This window comes from Cygnus olor, chromosome 4 (genome assembly GCF_009769625.2).
Source record: "Cygnus olor isolate bCygOlo1 chromosome 4, bCygOlo1.pri.v2, whole genome shotgun sequence".
Lineage (NCBI taxonomy): Eukaryota > Metazoa > Chordata > Aves > Anseriformes > Anatidae > Cygnus > Cygnus olor.
The window spans coordinates 71,081,476-71,098,680 of record NC_049172.1 but is presented as its reverse complement, the minus strand read 5'-3'; positions in this window follow the sequence as shown (position 1 = coordinate 71,098,680).

Below are 17,205 nucleotides of genomic sequence, written 5' to 3'. Positions count from 1 at the left end.
CTGGTGTGGACACAGTGCTGTCCTGGTGCTTGTTTGGGTATGTGTGGGCTCAAGTCTTGGGCTGTGGGGTTTGGCCAAAGTGAACCCTGCAGGTCCCCTACGCACACCTGGTCCTGATGAGTGCTGGGCCACAAAAAGGGCACCTATGTGAATTCCTCTGCCTGTGATCCATGTAGTGTGGGTGCAAGGGGCACAGCCACAAACACACCCAGATTTATGGAGTGGGTTTCACCTATGGATCTCAGCAACAACTTCACAGAGGAAAAAATGAGGCAGGAAGGTACCTGCCTGATGACATCCAGGGTCTGCCAACCAAATGTGCTGGGATGCACCCAGGCCATTGGCCAGGCTGGTTCTGCACTGGGGACCTGGGAGAAAATGCCACTAATTACAAATCTGTAGGTATATCAGACTTTCTATTTACCCTGTCTTACCAGAAAAGTGTTTCTTGAGCTAAGATCCATAGGTTACAAAAGTTTATTTTAAATGCCAAAAAACAACAAACAAACAAACAAACGAAAAAGTGGGTTATTGTAGTTGAGAATTAAACCATTTTTAATTTTTAAAATACTACTGGTGCATTGACTATTAAGTGGCACACACATATTTGTGCGGAGTCTGGAGGAGAGAATGTCCACTTTATGGTTTTTTTTTAGCCCAGGCATCTTTGTGTGTGCTCACCAGCTTCTGATCAATGAGAGCAATACATGGTACGATGACCTCTATTTGTTCCTAACTTAACTTTTACACTTCTTCTTCCTTTTCTCTTTCACTTCTGTCAGTTTGTTATAATTAGGATTTAATATATTCCACAATATAAATGGGCATCAGCAAAGCAATGAATATTCTTTCATTTTCCCATTTTCACTAACCAAATCCAGTCTGCAGTGCTATTTCTATCCAAGCCAATCTATGCTTTGGTGAGAGGAGTAATAAATAACACTTTAGAGCTGACTTCAAAATGCCTTTTTTTCTTTGATCTGAGTAATTAAAGAGTCAAGCTGCTGTTCCTGAGCATTTTCTGATGGAATTACACGAGTTACACAGCTCTTCATTTGTATGTCATTAAACATTATGTTTTATTGCTGCTGTTCAAACAATTAGTACCTAAATATGCCCCATATTCTCATAAAGAGGCAGTAGCAGTGCTAATGTTAATGCCCTGGTTAACAGTTTGTTTCCATCCAGAGTCCACCATCATGCTTGAATGCCATTTAATCTCAATCAGATCTTTACTGATGGCCTTCTGAAGTCGTTCTCTTCTGCAGTCATTTAACTGCGCAGTGAAGTGAGGATAAGTCGAACAATAAAGTTAAGTAAAAATGGCATTTCTCTTAACACAGGCATTTTTTAAAGTTCATTACAAGTTTTGGTTATAAAAAGGCCAGTGCTTCATGGTGATCAGTCATTTTGACATTTTTATGGTGTTTTTATTACCCCTGGCTCATTTCCATACTAAAGGGAACATTTGTAACAATACTTGCTTGCTCTGTTATGATTAGGATTGTGCTTTTGCCGCGCTTTGTTCGGCTGTTGCTGCGCTCAGTAACGCTCTTGGCACACGTCCTCCCAGACCCTACGGTGTGTTTATTCAAAGGGAAGGAAAAAGAAGTGTCTACTAAAACAATAAACTACTACTGCTTGCGTTAACATGGCCATAACTTCCTTGTTCTGCAGACAATCAGTTAGCAAAGCTGTTAGGTAAACTTGCTCCTTTGCTGTCGAAAAAATAAATATTCATGAATCTTGCAGCCGTGTTTTCCTGTGCTTTATTATTGGGTTGAAAACAGTGAAGGATTTTAAAGCTAATAATTTAATCAGAGAGATAAGGATGGAGGCCCAGATCCTGAAACCAGTAGGAGATAGCATCCTCAATAGTCCTTAGTAAGTATTTAAGGCTGTGTTATTTCAATATTAATGTTTTCGCTCATCCTGCTTAAGACAGGAGGTGAATGTGAAAAGAGGAGTTGTGAATGATCAAGAGGGACAAGTAAAATAAAAGAAGCAGATAAAATTAAAGGCTAAGATTAAAATAAAAGTGGCAGGGTTGCTGTTGCATGGTGTCAACTTCACCTGCCCCCAGATCTAGGACAAACCGGGGCTCAATTCCCATATAACAGGCCGTTTCTCTGGAGCACAACACTGGTGAACCCCTTTAATATGAAACATAGAATCATAGAATAATTATGGTTGGAAAAGACCTTCAAGATCATCTGCTCCAACCATCACCCTACTACCAATGTCACCCATTAAACCATGTCCCTAAGCACGAGACCACATTCTTGCTTTGTCTGGATCTCAAAGTGAAGTAAGAATTTGTTTTCAGGTCTGGGTTCATCCTAATTAAACAAGATAGTGAAGTTAGGGACAGAGTGATTGTGAGTTTCCTTAAATAGGGCAGAAAAACGGGCACTTCCCAAAGCTGGTTTGTCTTATGGGTGGAGATTAAGACCCACGAAGGTGTTTGCTGTTGCACTGAAGCCAACAAACTAAGCTAGATTTGTCATCCAGGTACCATGAAACAAAAGGATGAATCTGGGTTTTGGTACAAAACAGAGAGTTGGAAAATGACAGAAATACACTGCAAATTGGTAAAGTGCCCATATACATTAATTTTTCCCAATGGTAGAGTCCTAAGCAAATAATTGTGACTTTCTTTACGCTGCTTGGTCTCAGAGCCTGGGAGGCTGGTGCTCTCCCGAACCCTTCCTGCCCATGAATGGGAAACAAAGGGAGGGAATCCACGGGGAGAGGCTGCCGGGTGGGATTGCCTGCTGGTACAAGCCCCAGCTTTCATCGCACTGCTCCCGTCACAGTGTGCTGGCCCCGGCCCCGCGCTGCCAGGAACATAAGCTGCCCTCTGTCATGGTTCAATGAGAGCAAAGAGCCCTCCTGCTTGACATCAGAAGAGACGCATTTTGATGTTTATCTGAAAGCCTCTTCCAAATGTGCGTGCACAATAGAGACTGCGTGTGAGGACAGGTCTGGGACGATAGCAGAGAGAAGTGATAAAACGCTTCTCTCTCATTTTGGTGTGTTAAGACGTAATGCTCCCATATGCCAGAAAAGATTTGTAAGGGGCCATAAAGTCAGCACAACTCTGTTTGCACTTGCTTTTTGGTTCCTTGACAGTGATGCAGGGGCCTCTGCGCAAACATGGCTCTGCGGTTAGCATTTAAAGTGCCAGTCCCTTCAGCATTTAAACTGATTTGCCATCTTGGCTGGAACAGGCACCTACAAAACAAGAAGGCAGAAAACTGCATGGACAAAACGAGGTCAGAATGGAACCTAAAATCAAGGAAACCCTGCTTGTTCAGTAATTTTAGAAGATACTATGGTTTACGTACGTGGTTTACATATCATCATTTCCAGAGTATCTATGCTCTGGCCACTACTGCCTACTTGTTTTCACTACACCCCCGTGAATCACAGCAATAACCACTCTCTCCGTGCAGAAGAGACATTGAAATTCAGAGAAACAAAGAGTTTATTTAAGCAGCAAGAGCAAAGCTATGGACTTAGATTCACAAAACATTTCCAAATTAATGTCTGTCCAAACCAATTTGTCATTATATCATTAATGCTTCTTTGACACAGGGAAATCACAGGGCATCTGCTGTCTCTCAGAGCTTCAAGCAAAGCAAGACCAAGATGAACTATTTCTGAAATCTGAGCTGGTGACAGAGTGAATATACTGGAGTGGCTGTATACCAGTGCTGAGCTCAGTTTCTCACTCAACAGAAGGTAGAGCTAGTTTGTTATTCCATGCAGCATCTTGATTTATCCTTATTTTTCCCAAAACATGGTCTAAAAGCCATGAATGAAAGTGGAACTGTTCCCCCAGCCACCAGGTGAGGCCATCAGAGTTGTTTGGGTTGAACTTCACCTCATAGAAGTCACTGGGAATTTGTATACTGGACTTTTTGGGAGAATAATTCATTTATCTTCCAAAGTTAACAGCTTTCTGACAACTGCTGTCATCAGCACTGAAAAATTACTTTTTTTTTTTTTTTTTTTCTGGATAAACATGTGCAAAAGAAATATGAGGGGAGACTTTGTTTTGCACCATCCTGGAGGACCCCTGCAAGAAGTATCAATGTTGAACCTTTGTCCTGCAGCTGCTACAGAAAGTTAGCTATGTGTGTTTCCAGCTCATGCACTTCCAGCAGTCAAAAGTTTTTATCAAAGCCCATGTGTTGTCCTTCATAAAGATGGGAAAAACAAACAAACAAACAAACAAAAAAAAACCCACATGATAAATAATTCACATTTCAACTAGCATTAAATGGAAACTTTACGAAGCAGATTCAAATTGTTTAATAAACACTGATAAGTCCCTCCAGGAGTATCAGGCAACAAATGATAGACAATATTTTGGCAACGAAGAGAAATGGCTGCTTCCAACAATTATGGATGACCAGACTGTCTAGGAAACGTTTGGATTGTTAATCTTGATAGTTTTTCATTGTTGAGATCGTAGCGGGAGGCACAAGTTCAGTGAAAACTGTAACAGATGTGAATGCTTTGTAACTGTGTGATATTAAATTTTGGATGTTTGGTCATTCAGAATCAATAAAATAAAATAATAAAATAAAATAAAATAAAATAAAATAAAATAAAATAAAATAAAATAAAATAATAAAATAAGTCACCAAGAAGTTCAATTTCCAAAATCTTCAGTGTTTGTACTATCTTTAAAATGTTATTATAAAGATTATAAGGATTAGTTCTTGATGTTTTTTAATTTTCCAGAAGAAGAAACACTTTGAGAAAAACTCAGAGAAGAATGTTTGCAGAGAGGGAACATATTTCTGCTGTTTTCAATCACAAAGTTTCAGTGAGCTTCTTAGGATTGTTGCTTTCATATTTGTGTCACCAGGGTTGGATGATATGGAAACCTGTTTTATTGTTTCCAAGACTGTCAAACATTTAGCTGTCCCATGGTTGTATTTGTAATATTGTAAGTATTTGGAGTATAAACAGTATTTGGAGCTCATAAACTAGTTTTTTTTTTTAATGTAGCAGCTTCAGTGTTGAGCTTTGCAGTCACATTTTGATCTTCGTCTCTGGCAGTACTTGTTCAGTGTTATAGGAGGGATAGTCAAAAATGCCCATTTTTCCAGGAGGGAATATCAGATACCGGAAATACCCAAACTCCATGTGTCTGCATGGGATCCACATCCTGGAGCACTCTTCTCTACAACCCTTCTCTCAAAATCTAAGCAGTGCTTCCTTTTAAAATGCACACAGTTGAACTGTCACCCTTTCATGTGATGTTCTCACTCAATATACGGGAGATGGGCTCCGTACACCCCTGCCCCTGCAAAGTTTCCAGCCAAAACCCTGGAAGTTGTCCCAGACTGTCCTGATTTACTGGGCACCCTCAGCTCAGTATGTTGATGCTTGGGATTGCATGGGGATGAAACCAAGAGTTATGGGCTGGGCAAGGGAAGGAGTCGGGTGGTTTGCTTCCAGACTCTGGGGTGAAGCAGCGTGAGAGCTGTTTGGATGAAACCTCCAAGCTTGCAGCCACCCTAATTCAACCAAACCCTCGGCAGATGTGTGCAGGATGGGATGGCTTTGGAGAAGAGAGGGACACTAGTGCCCTGGGACAGGCTGTCACATCTCTCAGCCATGCATCCCAGAACAGGAGTGATGGCTGTGCTGAAAGCCTGTGAGAGATTGGCTGAAAATGGCTTAATTAAATGTAGCCAAACGAAGGAAAGAGCAACTTACCAGCACCCATATTTGGAAGTTGTTCATGGCCCATCATCTGCCATCATCTCAGGCCAAGAATCATAAGCATTATAACAAGGAGATATACTTGAGCACAGAGGATTACAGTTTTCTCAGGGACTGTTGTCATAAACCCCATAGTGGGTAGAGCTTAACATAGTTTATGATAATAACTGAGTATCACATTGCCCGTAGCATCAAAAAATGACAGCAAAATTCAGGAGCAGGTGGGCAGCTTTAATTATACAGGCTCCAAAGGGAATAAACACTGGGATGGTTTTTACTGTCTGTCTGGTATGAGTCAATCCACAATGACCTTACTGGTGCTGATTTGGTGAGAATAAAGCATCCAGCCCATATTTAACCATACAAAGTCTCTTCCCCATGCCTCTTCTTGTGAGAACAGAGAAAACAGGCTTTGTAGGAGGAACTGGGGGATGTGATACTGCCAGTGATCTGCACAGATCAGGGCTGAAACACCAGACAGAGGAAGTACCCGAACAGCTGGGACTGCAACAGATGTTCTCCAGACAGCTCTGCCTCATGAAGATGTAGTATAGTAATAGGTCATGTTACAGAAACAGAAAATTAAAAAGAGTGATTTTACATGCATGAGCACTGGCTCCCCGGGCCCGGCAGTATGAGTGACACTGAACAGGGAAAGGCAGCTGGGATCCTTCCGAAGAGATCATTGTGTCCCTTTCCACCAGAACCCACTTTCCTAATGTACAGCCTCTCCAGCAGGAATAACAGGGCCTGCAGTCCTGAAATACAGCAGTAGTAAATGCAAAATCTCCTTGCCATTCCTGCAATTTACAGGCGGATTCTCGATTTCTCGGTGCCTCTGCTTCAAGGCTTTTAGCCTCCTCTGATGCCTCCCTTCCCCTGGGCCATCATGCAGGCAGTTTCTTGTATACCAACCAAGAATTGTGGAGTAACTGTGGGACTTGTAGCATCTTAGCCTGAAATTTCCCTAGGTGCTTATCTTTGGTCCTCAGAACGGCCAGAGGAGCCCGTGATGGTAAACCCAGGGGGTGATCTCCCACCTCAGCTCGGTCGCAGCCTCAGCCAGTCGGCCACACCACGGCCACCCAAGGCTCCCAGGAGTGTGGCCAGGACAGCTGCTGCCTTCTTTTACTCTTGGTAGTGGCAGCTGCTAGCATGCTACTGTATTCCTTTAGGAAGAGGGAGGCTCTTGCTGAAACCACGGGGCACCAAACTTTCCTTTCCTTCATACCAACACGTGTCCTAACCACCAGGTCATAGGGTTTCTTGAGAGCTCTCCAGTCTTTTCCGTGAGGCTGGGATGTTTAACAGCCAGGAATGCAATAGCATTGAGGTCAAATGGTGAACAAGGAGCAGAGAGCAATATCTTCTATTTTTATTACTTTATTTTTTATTTTTTTCCAAACTGGGTATCTATTGCTTCCACATCTGGGGGAAAAAAAAAACAAAACAAAAAAACAGCTGGTTTTCTTCACTCTTTCCCTTTTGATACATAGAGTAATTTATAACTTTCCTGGCTGGTTGCTGTATTTTAATATGCCCCCACAGTTTTCTTCCTTCACTCGTTTTTCGATACAAAACTGAAGGTTGCCCTCTTGCAGCCTGAACACGCATTCCTCAGACCCTTTCAATATGTTATCATTACTGATGTTTTTCATGGTTATCTTCTGCAGCAATGCCAATAAGATACATTAAAAAACTCCTACAGTAAATGGAAATGGACTCCATAGGCTATTAAATATATTTAAATAAACACATTAAACGAGCATTAAGAAAAGTGAGTATTCTTAAGTCAATGAAATAAGGTTGCAAGCACACAAGGGCCCCATAACAGCAGTTTCATTACAGACTCCTGTACATATATTCACATGTTCCAGCCCTCTCTGCTAATATAAGAAAAGTGTGATTTGTCATGTCTTTGCATGATATCACTGCCCTGCTGGCATTTAAATAATTAAAATACATTGCAAAGTGCTTGGGACCAAAGACATCACAGTCCCAAATGGAAGGGCCTCATTTTGCTGTGCCTCTCCAAGTTCGTCAGGTTCCATAGCAACACAGATCCCATCAGATAATTAAATAACACTCTCAAAAACGTATGGGGCATCTGCTGGGAATTTCTTAAAATGTTTACATCTTCTTTACCACTCATTTTTTTGGAAAGAAAATAGTTTCATTCAGGCAGTAGCACACCTATTGTAATTTCTTCCTCACTTGGGATTACAGGTTATTATTTTAAACTTCAGAACATCAGTAGGGCTATCCCATGTAGGGATAGATTGATTACAGTTCCCTATTCTTCTTCTTCCTGAATGGAGACATCCTGTGAAAACTCTGGTGTTACACTTACCTGGGAGATTATGTTAAGGTATCTGGTCCTCGCCATCCCACACTGTCCTCCGTTTCTGGTCCAGACCAGTCCTGTGTTGTCATCTCTCACGCCCCATGAAGGAGGAACCTCCAAATCAAGCAATGTCCCCACATCCTGGTCCATCTAGCCTCCACACTTAGTGATTTGAGGTTAGCTAACATATTCTGTCTAATGCAGCCCCAATGGAATGCCTTGGGAAGAGCTCCCATCCGAAGCCTCCACAAAATGGCCTCTCCCCAGCAGCAGCATGCCAATTCCCTTCCCCAGCCCTTCCACGACCCCATCACCAGCTCTTCCCACCAGTGGAGGGGGACACTGAGATCTTTCTACATGATATATATATATAAAATAAATAATAATAACCTTCATAAACGCAGCCAGATTTGCAGAGGCTTCTCTGACCCGCTCCCAAACCTCTCCACAGTTCACTTGTCCCCAGTATTTAATTTGCAGCATGGCTCTGCTGTACACAGGGCTCCCACCAGCCTTTCCCATCATTGCAGGAGAAGAAGACCCTTGAGGGAGCTGGGGATCCTCATGTTGCTTTTTTTTCTTTTTTTTTTCCGGTGAAAGCACTGTCTTCTCCCGACTGCTGTGGAGGAGAAAGGCAGTAGAGCACAGCAAAGAAATTGATAGGAACCTGCATGACGCTGAACGCACTTGTACTGAACTCTTGGATAATTTACTGGCTGCAGAGATGATACAGCCCAGAGTTCAAACTGTAAAGAAAAATAAAAAATAATAATAAAAAAATGGTGTGAGAAGAGGGGGGAGAGCAGGGGGAAACACTTGAAGCTTCCTGCTGGAAGGCTTTTCTAAAAGATAGCCAGTGTGCTGTAGTCTGGGATGCTTCAGCTGGAAAATCTGCAGGCAAGGAAGACACAAGGGGCTGTTTCAGGATTTGAGAGGCCTTTTCAAGGGTGAAGTTCAAGGAATAAATGGGAGGGACAGAGAAGTCAAAAGCAACCACGAGAGTTAAAAAAGCAGGGGAAGTTTGGGGTCAATTGCTATCATTTAATATAACTGCACAGATTGCTCGCTTAATACTAAGCAGGAGATGTACAATGAAACAGGTTAATATGGAGGAAGAGGAGGAAGCTGAGTTGAGAATGAGAGAAAGCATCGACCACTTTGGCCTAATCTGCCTCCATTTTTCATTTTGCTGTCCGTGACCAGTGTGTACTTGAGATGGGAGCATTTTCTCTCCATCTGTTGGTGTAAGAAACCTTCACTAGGGCTGTGTTGCTGTGAGAGCAGCTCTGCCTGGAAGAGTTGGCCTCTACAAGTGAGTAGAAAACTCATTCCCCATCCTGTGAGAGACTTCAGGGCTTTCTTTTTCCCCCTCCTGTAATAAATAGAACAAGTAAAACTCTGCACACCATACTCCCCCCCTCCAATTTCAGATTGATTCAACTGAAATCTTTAATCTGAAGCATATGGGAGCAATTTGTTCCAGTTCTGATATCTAATGATAACAAAAAACTTTTGAAACATTTAGTGCACTGAAATTTCAAACCGAAGGTGCTTTAGAATCAAAAGAAATTATTCATCTGAAAAAGAAAATACAAGAGAGAGAGAGAGAGCAGATTACGGCAAATTGAAAAGTATTTTTTTTAATGTTACATCTGGAGATTATTCCCTCTCCAGTGTTCCTGCAAGCAGGTTGCCTCCTGACAAATCAGTTTCTGGGAAATGTGGCATTTCTTATGCCAGTTTCCTGCTCTGCTTGGGAGATCCTCATCTCAACAGTCCTGTGCCTCAATCATCAGCCCCTTGAATGTGTGCTGAAATGGCTCACGCTGAGCTTTCTTGTTGCAAAATCTGTCCGTTTACCTGGGCTGAACTGAACAGCAAGGGGGGACTTTTTGCTTTTGCTAGCTAACAAGAAAACACAAATGAGTTAACGGGCAGCTTTTGCAGTGAGAATGCAGAAGGAAAGCTGCTTATGCTTTTATTTTTTTCCCGTTCATTTACTTATGTATTTATTAAAGTGATGATAGGAAAATGGATTAAGCAATCTGACATCTAAAGGGAGAACTGTGTGAACCAGACACCTTCTGTCACAGCCTGGAGCAGCAAGCAGTCTGGTATATACAAACTATAAAGCATCAGGTATTCTGGAGACTGGGACAGGACCCAAAACCAAGTTAATGGGGCATTCAGATGAGAATAAAAGAAACCTTATTTAAGGAGTTATAAAATCATCTAAATATGTTCCATGTATAGAAAGAACAAGAGGTCACTGAAGTGGCCAGTTGGGCTTACACAAGGCACTGAGGGCAACACGCTGGCATTACACATGCTAGAGGATGCCAAAGAAATCAAATGTAGCTTGCCTCAGCTTAGGAAGGCCAAAGGACCAATAACACAAAGAGATTCAATTATAACTTGGGCTGTCCCCTGGTTCTAGCGTGTTTCTAGAGCTGGAACTGAAGCTCTTCCATCCAAAATAGGGTTCATTGTGTACAAGCACAGTGGCTCACCACATCAAGCTGTCTCTTCCCACTCTGAACTGACCTTTAGGTTTTCTTCAGACCATGGAAAGGAAAATCATGCCGGAGCCCCACGGGCTACTGGAGAAAGCCTGTCCCCTCTCCTTGCACTCCCCACCACAGCAAAGCCCCATTCTTTCCGCATGAAAAAACTGCATTTAAAAGACCAATGACCCGACTTGTAAGATAGTGCCCAGTGCAGAAAGTGGTGGGTCCCTCCTGTCAAATATGTGTAGGATAATGTTTGGGGCAGGAGAACTCTGCAAAGGATACCCCATCTCTAGAGTTTCTGAGGGAAGGGAGAGGAATGGCTGGCCTGATCTAGTGCTTAGATTTAAGAAAAATATCTCCAGTTGTTTGTTAATCCCACGTGAAATTTCTGCCATTCAGGTTTTTTTTTTTTCTTCTTTTTCTTATAGAGGGGCTGGTACTAGGCAGAGCCTTGCTCAGAGTGCTGGGTTCTGTGAACTATCATCTTTAGGAACTGACTAATTAGGATTTAGGAACAGAGTCTAATATTGATCCTTAAATCCTTCCTGTGAATCTAGTCCCATATGTATGGGTGTTTAGTCTTTGGGAACACTCACAGCCCTGCACAGTTTGGTTTTCCTATCTCTAAAATGTGCGAGTTGAATAACAACACGGGAAATCCTGCAAGAGTTTGGCTCTGTATTTGTTTAATCCCTCAGGATTGTTGTATCTAAATATTTACGTTACCTGAGATTTTGTTACAAATTTAATAATCAGAGCTGCTATACTCCAGCAGGCAACAAAAACAGCCTTTGATTTGCACAATGCTTGGAGAAGGGATCAATCTTCAGTGCCTAGAAGGCACTTTGCCCATGGCGATGCATAAACACACTAGTGTGGGGTTTTGTGCTTGTAGGAGTAAATCACTTCTATTATCCCTTCTGAAAAGTTAATCTGAAACACAGTTTCCTGTGCAAAAATTAAGGGGATGCTTATCACCCACATAACCATAACTCTGTAGGTTATCTGACTATATTTTGTGGTTAAGTTGGAGCATATTTTCAGATAAATGTCTAATTCGATACTGTTTTCCCCCCTCTATCTGTCTGCCATTCTTCCCATTTCCCCGATAACAGTCACTATTAATAGACATGTTACTGAAGTCAGCACTTGGCAGTTCTAGTTTATAGTTTTAATTGAAAGAGGAGTATCCGAGCCATGTGGACTGCTTTGTCCAGCTCCAGGCACTACAGGTGAAGCACTGGGTACTCCAGACACACTAGATCCAAACCACAGAAGAGAAAAGTGGAAAAATCATTGGCAAATAAAAGAACTTGGTGAACACGAGGAAAGCAATCTTACTCATTTGTTAGGTAAGCACTAGAATAGACTGAATAGGAAGGTTTCTAATGGGAGGGTTTTAAGAAACCTGAGAGAGGTGAATCAGGCCTTGAGCTGACCTATCGTGGATGCTTGTTGCTGGACTGCTGTATTTCATTGTCCTTAAAAGCAGTTGTCATCCTGACTTAAACCCAGTTCAGATTAACATCCACACCTGAATATGGCAATTAAGGACTGGGGGAAATGAATAATAATGCCATTCTAGACCTTTCCTCCAACTCTTTTCTTTGCTTGACAGGTGTGGAGATGAGGTTCAGCACCTTGGGCTGTAACCTAATCAGATCTGGTTTTGTTCAGAGGGTTGAAAAGGTGAGTAATAACAAAAGCTTCATCTGAAACCTCTGAAACAGAACAATCACTGCTCTCCTGAACGCATGCAATGTATTGGTAGATATCCTTACTACACCAGACACAAACCTCATGAGAACAACTTCGCAAGACACTTCCAATGTAATTCTTATAAGTTATTTTGGCTGGTTGGTTGGTTACCACAAGCAAATTATAGCTAAATATCGGCTCTTCTCCCTTAAGTTCCCAGACCTCCCACTGCCAGCATCATCTTTTCAATCTTTCTCTGGAATCCCCTTGTCATCCAAAGTCACCTATTGCTGAATTTTGTCATAAACAGGTCCCAGCAATGTTTTCTGTGCTGCTGATTACTTTTTCCCCCCTACATCTCTGTCCTGAGCTCTTGGCAGGAAGGAATTTGTACCACCAGAGCCCATCTGCTCACTCAGCCCCTTATTTTGCTGATGAGCTCCACGTTGCAGTAAAGAGCTCCAGGCCTACTGACATGTGCTGCTTGCTCATCAGCAGCAAAGGAAGCTTCAGCTGATAAGGTCAAACTGGATGAGCTAATTGTTTTAATCAACAAATTCCTCCACAGGAGAGAGATACAGCTGCCTGGCTAACACCCTTCCCCAGCCAGTTCACAGGAGGACAGCAATTAGCTTGCTGAAATGTTAATTGAGAGGTGAAGTTGCAGAAGCAATGCATAGAGCAGGCCTAGTGGTGTAAAGAAACTAGAGTGGAGGAGCCAGCTGGAGGTGGGAGAGGAACCTGACTCCATCAGAGACATGACCAGGCAGTGAGGGAGTCTGCGAATTTGGGTCAGTGTCTGAACAGCTGAGGAGCAGCAGGACCCCACCAGAGCTGGGCCTACTCTCTAGTGGAGATCCCAGTGCTGGCCTGTCTGGTGAGTCTCCACGGGCTATTAACACAGTTCTCACGAATTGGAGAGTTTTTGTCTTATTAAAGAGCACCAAGAGGATGTTTCTCATGACTAATTAATCTCTCCTCACTCTTCATGTCTCACTTCATTCTCTTCTTCATTATTCCCCATGGGCCTTCAGGCCTGGAAATCTCATTACTGCAAACACCATCTTTTGCTCCCTTCAAAACTCACATCATTACAGATCCCAACAGTTCTTGTAAGAAAAGCAAAGGTTCCATTTGAACCTTCTCCTGGGCCTTCCCAACCATTTTAAGCTGCTCAATTATTTGCCCATCAATTACACAAACTAGGCATAGCAGTGAAATCAGGACCCCACTGTCTGAGGTGCAAATGAGGCAAATAAACCTCAGCCCTCTCCCTGGTGAATTCACAATCCACCTGCATGTGCAACATTGCCTCTCTGGGGCCTCTTGTTGGAAAAATATCCTTTAAATGGTAAAAAGATTAACCACTAATTGAAGGAAGAGTGAGCCTAAGCAGCACAGATATACATGGAAGGGTGTTACCTTGGAAGTCCATGAAGAGAAGCTCTTGCACTTCAGTTTGTTTGAATTTTTGTTTTGTTTTGTTTTCATTTCAGCAACGTTTAAGAGCTGGGAAGATGATGTGTATGTGAGGAATAAAACATTACTGAGAATCTAGGTGTTGATCAGGGCCCAGGGGGCATCACCAGTATCACCAAAATGCCTTTCTGAGAGGTGTTGCAGAGCTTTAGGACACAGACTAAGTTGATGAAGCTCTTTGTACTCACATATATCATGGAGCATGTTGGGAACCAAGTCTAGCTCACCAAAATTGGAAGCATGAGGCAAATTGGGTTGTCCTTCCTCTACTGCTGGGAAGCATCTTGGTGCTGGTGGTACCTACCACAGTCAGAGGGGATATTTAAGAGTGCCCTAGTCCTCTCCCTATCACTGGTGTGTTGCCCATAGCCCACCATTTTCCCTCCACCAAAGGTGTGATAGCTCATTTCTTGGCAGTCTCACAAGTGCTGTACTTCTGTCCCTGTCTAGATGCAGGGACATGAGCATTGACCTGAAATCATGAGCATTGACCAAGACCTCCTGTGAATAGTTTTAATTTTTATATTCAATGACTGTGTACCAGCCACCTGAAAATCCTCTGTCCCCATCGTCTCCTACCACATCTCTTGAGGTGTGCGTTCAGAACTGGAAGGATCCAGGCTGAGAAGCCTTGGCTATACTGAATAGTCCCAAGTTCATCCTTGACAAACCTGCTTAACTCCAGGGGGACTCCAGCAGTGATGAATTCTGACTTTTACAAGAAATCCAAAGCAGAGCAAGAGAGTGTCTCTGTTTTCTAATTTAAATTTTACACTTGAAGGACATACATACATTTTAAACCCACCTCTTTAATCCTTGCAGCTGAACCATTCAGCTCTTGTGTTGCCACTGAGAATTCAGGCGAAATGTTTGACAGGGGGCTAGAGAGCTGCTCCGCACCATTAAGGAAAGCAGAGGTAGGGGGCGAGAGTGTGTGACCTCTGGAAGAAATAACCCACACTGACTGCATCAAACAGTAAAAAGTTGCTAGAAAAGAAGAGGATTAAAACCCTTAAACCGCACTTGAAATCACATATGCCCCATAGTAGAGAAATTCCATCCTATCTTGTTTTCTCCTTGTATAATTAGTCTTCAAATATGCTTACTGGAGTAAGCTAAGGAAACAAACGGAATGATGTAACTGGTTTCTTTCAGTTCCCACTTCAGTGCAACTTCACAATACCCTTGGACTTCAGAGGATTAAGTTCCTGTCTTGGCTGTGGTCCAGTTACTGGTCATTGCTATTTGTCGATTATCCCAGCATTCCAGAAAACATTTTATCCCCTTCATTAACTCACAATTGACCAATCACATAAATCAGGTTAAGGACTAGTGGACATGTCTACAAAGAAAGGAGAGATTCAAAGAAAGGCCAGATTAAAGAACAGGTTGAATTTGATGTTTTTGAAGATCTCCATTCTTGAAATTGCAAATAATGACCCTTGCGAAAAAAGAACATTAATTAAAACTACCACTCTTTTGTTCACACTTTCCAAAGATGAAGAAATATCATTTCTCCATAGGAAGTCCCTACCTTCTTAAAGATACATAGCTCATTTCCATCATCATGCTTAAAAACATGTTATTTACACATGTAAAATCTGTGAATACGTGAATGTACAGACACACAACCGTGTTACGGGCTCACTGTGCTAGCAGTGCACAAACACTGGTAGCTGCTGTGTAGACAACTGAATGTTCTAGGCACACTGATGCAAGACTGAACTCAGGTCTGCATGAACCTTTAATCCAGCCAGAGTAAGAAGAAGCCTTGGCACTGATTTCACTCAGAGCAAGACAGTGTCTTGTACAAAATCAGCCTCAAAGCTTTCTGAGTGTTGTGTTGGTGTCTTAGGACTGTTCTGGTTGCAGGGGTGTAGCTTCTCCTGCTTGAACCCAAGGACTCTCAAGCCTCCCCCAAAGTAACTATTAGGGTTCCAGTTGTGGATCCTGCCCTTCCCATGCCTCCTTCTGTGTTTTGCCATGCTGCAACCCTGGAGCTGTAGGAGAGTGATGTGCCTATTGTTGGTATTGTTGGTATTTTGAATATATATTTTTCTCGGTTTGACTTGGGGATGAATGTTTCCAAGAATGTAACTGTCTGGGTTTTAAATTGTACACTTCTGCCATGGGCTATTCTCTGAGTTCTTGCGTATGTGTGACCAACATGTCTGTGTCTGTGGGCAGGACCAGTAAATGCTGCCTGATGATGGGTGACTGGTGTGCCCACATCCTCTCCATCCAAGGCCTGGGCTGGTGTGGGCTCCTGGGGGAGGGGCAAAATATGTGGTTCCCTTCTTTTGGTGGCCATGGGTTTGATTTTCTGTAATAAAGCACATGCGTTATTTTTATGTACGAAGACTGCTCTGCCTAAGCGATTTTGACCCTACAAGAAGACAGATACTCTTGAGATAAGATCAGGGGAGAGAAATTGAAGCTACACAATCAGTGTGGGACCTACTCCTTTTTCTCCTGAAGGAGCTGGGGATTATCATGCAGAGTATAGAGAGCTTTTCCTCCTCTGCATCCTCAAGGCACTGGCCTTCATGGTAGACATCTTCATAAGCCCAGTAGCACTGATTCTATGGAGGCTTTGTACCACTCAAAGCACAGAGATTCTTGACTTGGGTCTTGGATCTGAAAGTTAGCAGATAAAAGCTATGGGCTATCTCCAGCAAAATGGATCTTTAACAGGGAAAAGTCTGATGCTATTACATCCAAGGATTGGTATGCACCTTGGTGCTTCCATCCAAGATGCAGCTTATGTGGGACACCATATTTAACTGAAGCGAGTCACATGCACTCTTCCGGCTTTGGAATGCCCTCTTTTATGTTGTTATAGCAAAAATATATATTGTTATATATTGTAATATATATATATAATGTTATATCCAACAGACATGGGTGGCTGGAGGGCTGAGGGCACCAGCCATTTCCTCTTGCTCAGAATGGTCCTTGCTGACCTCAAGTGCTACACATGTACTGGTGAATTACGTATGCATGTGATCTGTGTCTGGCATTAAGATTTGCCTCCACCAAATGATCCAGTTTGAATTATTAAAAACTCACCAGGGCTCTTCCTCACTGAGCCTTCTAAATGCCTTCTTGTTGCCTGCTGAAACTGTTGAATGTTTTGATAGGTGCCGATGACACTGAGATATTACTGGAAGCTCTAGTTCTACCTGACCCTTCAAGGCTTGCAGAGGAGCAGACAGTGGTGATGGAGCTGGCACCAGCACCTTCACCATTGCTGATGCCTCCATTACCTGTACCACCTCTGCTACCACTTCTGCAGAGTCATTAGGAGCCATGGCTGTGGCTGATCCATCATCTGAAGAAACAGATCCAGTGCTCATATGGCTAATCAGAGTGCCAGGGGACTGGGCAGACCCTGTGGTGCAAAAGGTGCTGAGTAGTGAATGATTTTTTTGA